This window comes from Oratosquilla oratoria, chromosome 30 (assembly GCF_046742065.1).
Source record: "Oratosquilla oratoria isolate Oo_2021 chromosome 30, ASM4674206v1, whole genome shotgun sequence".
NCBI lineage: Eukaryota > Metazoa > Arthropoda > Malacostraca > Stomatopoda > Squillidae > Oratosquilla > Oratosquilla oratoria.
In genome coordinates this window covers 15347052-15353051 of record NC_134806.1, presented here as the reverse complement: position 1 = coordinate 15353051, position 6000 = coordinate 15347052, and positions in this window count along the sequence as shown.

Here is a 6000-nt window from a genome sequence, read left to right as displayed (position 1 = left end):
TGTTTGTTTTTATCTTCCCTGTTAATTATGAAATGCCCTAAGGCAAATAGAAATGTTGTTCAGCTTGTATACTTGTGCATTAAATATATATATATATATATATATATATATAAATACATATATATATATATATGAAGGGAGTTAGTTATACTTGTGCATTATATATGTATATGTGTATAAATACATATATATATATATGAAGGGAGTTAGTTATATGGTGAAATGCACGGCAGGATCTTTACAAACAGCACAGTTTTGTACATTGCATGCTTTCCCCCCAGATGATGTAAAAGTGTTATTCCCAATAGAATTTTCATATTTGGTGCACTGATGTCTGTATTATGATTATTTATATTATGGTGGTTTGTAACTAGCAATGCTATGTTACTAGCTTTAAGATATCTCAAGTGCTTATTAAAGCTGTATCTGAGACTGAACATTTCTTTTTAATTATGCTTTTACCTAAATGTGAAAGTGAATTTGATCAATGCATTACTAAAACTTTGATTCGTGTGTATGTATATATATCTCGGAACTTCATGCTTTTTCTTTCCAAACTTACTCCAACATGCTTCTCCACTATCCGAGTACCAGTTATGTTCTACCTTTCTTTCTCCTTGCATGTTTGTAGCTCCATTCTTTCCATTTCCATCTTGCCTCTTGACTTCCTCTCACTCCTTAGCCCTCATACTCCTCCCTTCCCATACATCAATTTTCCTCTGTCCCATGATCTCTCAGTCCTCTTCCTTTCTTGTTCTTCACATTTGCTCTCGTCACTTCTTCATTGTCCTTTCTTTCTTTTCCTCACTCTTAATTAATATCTTGGTACAATACTCTCCTTGTCCCTCTACTGAGCCCCCCTCCCCCCTCTCTCCCCCATTTCAGTTGCTCAAATGGTAACTACTTATCTACCTGTAACAGTGTTCACCAAGTTTTGCTGACTCCATTCACTTTGTTGACAGTTAAATCCCCAGCCTTTACTTGTACTTTCCCTTCTTTATCTCCCTCTTTTTACAGTGAGGGAATACTTTAAATTTTACAGTCCCATTGACAGTCACCCCACAACATTCTGTTAGTGTGCAATGTACTATACATTCATGAAAACCAAAGCGACTACTGGCTGTTGTAAGGGTGAATTGCATATGCAAAGAACATCTTTTTGGGCTCCATCATCCATTCATCATTTCAGTGTCTCACCATGTGTGCCTCTTGCAGGGAACATTAGGCTTTCAAGCCAACTGCCCCCTCAACACTGCCTGGTTTGCCCAGGGATAGATTCCCACCAGGGAAGTCAATGACAGGTATGATGTAGCAAGGGGGAACTGAAAGGTGTACTATTACCTCTCCAGCTCCTTATGGTTCTTCCTGAGTTCAGTTCCCACTAAGGAAGTGGTAAGTGTAAGGCAGTAACTTAAAGTATGCAGTCACTGTCAAACTTTTCCTCCAGTTATATAATAGTGACTTCATTCTCCTCATTAACATGGACAAAGTGATGGGCAATGGATGGTTAAAGAAAATGGAGAGAAGTGGGAGGTAACCCAGTTGTTGTTTACTGACTACACTTCACTTGTGGCAGGGTTGTAGGGGAGATTAGGGAAGTTAGTGAGGGAGTTTGGGATTGTGTGCAAGGGGAGAGAATGGCAGCAATTTGGAAGCAAGTCTTGAAGGAGAGACTGGAGGAATTGGATAGCTCTAGGTACTTCATATGTGGTAGGAAAGGGAGGAGTGGAGGTGGGTTGTATATTGAGAGAAGCAAGTAAGTACCTTGGAAGATTAAAAAGTGTAATAAGAAATAGACATTTGGGAATGGATGCTGAGGAGATTGTATGGGAGTGAGGTTAAGGTTTCTTTTTTCTTTTTTTTTCTTTTTTTTCTTCTTCTTCTTCTTTTCTTCTGTAGGGTTAGCAGAGAGGATCCTGAAAAGGGCTGTTGAAATATAAAGATGGCTGCCAAGTTGTACTTCTGCACTTTCTCCAATACAGAGCGACAATTGTGTTTATACTACCTGCCATGTAGGTTGTGTGTAGAGGCTTCCAGAGATTACCATCTACTTTCATTCCACACTTGCACCCATCATACACAATTGCCAGCGAACTTGTATTAGTAAATAGAAAAATTATGTTATTATTCTCACCAATTACTCCCTATGTTCCTCTCAATCAAGATCCTCCCATAAGCCTTCCCAACTACACTTAACAAGATAATCCCTCTGAAACTACTACACTCACACTTGTCCTCTTTTCCCTTGTAAAGTGGAACCTTACAGGCACTCCTCCAGTCCTCCGACATTCTACCCTCTCTCCAGCAAACATTAAATAACCTTACCAGCCAGTCCACCATCACGAGGTGGTGGAGGAACAGTGTGGATTTAGGACAGGTAGAGGTTTTGTAGACCAGATTTTTGTGGTAAGACAGATGTGTGAGAAAGGTAAGGATGTTTTTTAGGCTTTTATGGATCTGGAAAAGGCTTATGACAGGGTAGACAGGAAGGCACTGTGGGAGGTTTTGCAGATATACAGGATGGGAGGAAAGCTTCTAGGAGCTGTCAAGAGTTTTTACAAGAGTAGTAGAGCATGTGTCAGGATTTGAAATGGAGAGAGTGAGTGGTTCGAGGAAAAGTTGGGACTTTGTCAGGGATGTGTTATGTCACCCTGACTGTTCAACTTATACATGGATGGGGTGGTGCAAGAGGTAAATGCAAGGGTGGTGGGACAGGGATTGGAGATACTTAAAGAAAATGGAGGAAAGTGGGAGGTGAGCCAGTTGTTGTTTGCGGACGACACTGCGCTTGTAGCAGGATCAGAGGAGGGATTGAGGAAGATGGTGACAGTTTGGGAGAGTGTGTGAAAGAAGAAAGTTGAAGATAAATGTGAGTAAAAGTAAGGTGATAAGATGTAGAAGGGGTGAAAGTGGCAGCAGACTGGAACTGAGCATTAAGGGAGAGCGACTGGAGGAAGTGGATAGTTTTAGATACTTGGGTGCAAATGTGACGGGAAAGGGTGGAGTGGAGGTAGAATATAGATTGAGAGAAGCGAGTAAATGCCTTGGTGGATTAAAAAGTGTAATGCGGAATAGACATTTGGGAATGGAGGCTAAGAGGAGACTGTATGAAGAAGTGATTGTGCCAACAGCACTGTATGGGGCAGAAACATGGAACATAAGAGAGAAGGAGTTTGAATGTGTTTGAGATGAGGTGTCAGAAGTATGATGGGGGTTACTAGGCTAGATAAAGTGAGAAATGAGGTGAGGAGGAGAACAGGGGTGGTAAGGGAGTTGTTGTTGTTGTCGTTCCCTAGACTGTCTGTCCGAGCAGTCCCGTCTCCCCAAGGAATGCCACAGCCGAAACTGGGTTTTCCCACAAATCCTTTATAGAGTGTATGTTGTGTTTGCGTGCATGATTGTGTATAATGCAGTCTTCCATTATGTGTTGTATGGTATGGGGTGAAGTGTTACATCCTGGGCAGCTGTTCACAATGCGGTCATCCAGCCTCTTCTGGTAGCTTAGAAGTGCTGGGTGGTGGCCACACCGCAGTCTGGCCAGGTGGACTCTGTCCTTTCGTGGGAGAGAGGATTCAGAAGGGTGGATATCAGGGGGTCTGGCATGCAGCAGTGTGTTGTCTTTCAGTGTGTTAATGGAGCGGTGAGTGATATGATTATGAATATGTTTCCTGAGGCTGGTATTTGGTGGGTGTGGAGGAAGAGAAGAGAGTATCTGTGTGTGATACAGGTCTTTGGGTGTTGTTTTAATGTTTCTTGGTGTGTGTGGGTGTTCTGCTATGTAGTGGGTGTGATGTGTTTGTGGTGGCTGCAGCAAGTGTTTGTGTGCCTCTCATGTCGAGGTGGTCCTTGACTTTGAGGACTTTTGTTTCATGGTGTAAATGGTCTGTAGGTGTTGTATTTGTGCAGCCTGTAATTGTTTTTAGGGCTTTGTTTTGTATGATTTGAAGGGTGTTGTGGTGTGTCTCACTGAGATTAGTAGCCCATGCAGGACTCACATAATTCATCACTGAACGTATGTATTGTTTGTATATTGTTGTATAAGTTTCTTTGTTTTGTCCAAATGTTCCAGTGATTGACTTAAGTCCGTTAAGTCTAGGTGTGCATTTGTTTTTTATGTTTGTCATGTGTTTGAAAGACATGGATGTATCGTATGTTACACCAAGAATTTTCGGTGTGTTTGTGTGTGGTATTAGAGTATTGTTGATGTAGAGATGAGATATGTATTTGTGTTCTTTTGTCCAGTTGGTGAGAAGTGTTGCTGTAGATTTGGTTGGAGCTATTTTGAGTCTGTTTGTGATGAACCATGTGTTGGGTGTATCAAGGTATGGCTGGATTATTTCTGCAGCTTTGTCTGTGTTACGATGTGTGCATGTGATTGTTATGTCGTCTGTGTAGGAAGAAATTTGTATTTCTGAGGTGTCTGGTGTGGGTAAGTCATGCATGTATAGATTAAAGAGCGTGGGGGATAGAACAGAGCCCTGTGGTACTCCATTCTTAAGGTTTCTGATGTGCGATGATTGGCTATTAAATGACACGTAAGCATTCCTACCTGCCAGATAATTGGCCAGCCATCTTTTGGTGTTATTGTGCATGTCTGTGTTATATATTTTATTTGTTAGGTTGTGGTGGGGGATAGCATCAAAAGCTTTACTAATGTCTAATGTTATAAGAAGTGTTCTGTGGTGGGGCCTATCTGAATTGATGCCATCTAAAATTCTTTGTGTGAGGTTTATCAGAAGAGTGTTTGTGGAGTGTAGTGGCCTAAAACCGTGTTGTGAGTCGGCAAGGGGAATATGTGGTGTGACAAGTTTAAGTATTAGGCGTTCAATGACTTTAGAGGGGGTGCAGAGAAGTGTGATTGGGCGGTGCGATGTTGGGATTGTTGGGTCTTTGTTCGGTTTTGGAATGGTGATTATTTTACGATGCTTCCAGATGTCGGGTATAGTGTTGTGTGAATAGCTGTAGTTTGCAATGTTTGTGAGTGTGTGTATACCTTGTGGTCCAATGTGTTTTAGGTGGATGTTACTTATGTTATCAGGGCCACAGGCGGATGAGTGCTTGAGATTATGTATTATGTGTTTTGTCTGACTGTCTATGAAGGTCCTGAGTCTTGAGACCACCCCCCAACCCCAAGAGTTGGGGGCCAAATGGCGGCAAACAGCCCTGACCACCGGCTCTACGCAGGTGGCACCGATCCCCAAGAGGAGCTATGTCTGCCTTGGGGAGTACCACAATCCTTTTTCTCAACATGGTAAGGGAGTTGAAAGATAGGGTTGATGAGAGTATTAGGGTGGTTTGGACACATGGAAAGAATGAGTGAAGAAAGACTAGTAAAAGGGGTATGGAAGGCAGATGTGGAGGGAGTGAACATGAAGGGGCGTCCTAGGATGAGATGGATGGATGGGGTGAAAGGGGCTTTGGGGAAGAAGGGAATGTCTGTTGAAGAAGGACGAGAGAGGACAGAAGACAGGGGTGAATGGAGAATGGTTGTATATGGATGATGATGTGATGCATGAGGTGGAATGGATGGGGGGTGAGGTAGTATGTATGAGGAAAATTTGACACAGCCCGAAGGGATTTCTCCTTTTCTGCATGGGGGCGACAGAGGGGGTCGCCAATTTAATGAAACGGCCTTGTTGTGGATGTGCTGTGTCTTGCAACACTGCCTCTGACCCAGGGCAGTGGACAAGGTGTAGGGATGACCCTTCATCCAGGAGGTGCCAAGATAAGAGGGAGGGTGGAGGAGAGTGGAGTGTATTTAGGGATGGAATGGGTGAGAATGATTTCTATGTCTTTTTCTTTTTGGCTACCTCCCTTGTAAGGGGGAAAAAGCCTTGATATATGTAAGTTATTATATACATGTAATAAGAGGAACATCTGGCAGTGACGAAATATATTGTCAGTCAGTTGGTTGCTACTTCACAATAAGCATCAATCTCCTTGGTGCAAATCAATTCCAGGGGGCACCATGAGATGGTGGTGAGGTAGCAGTTAACTTGA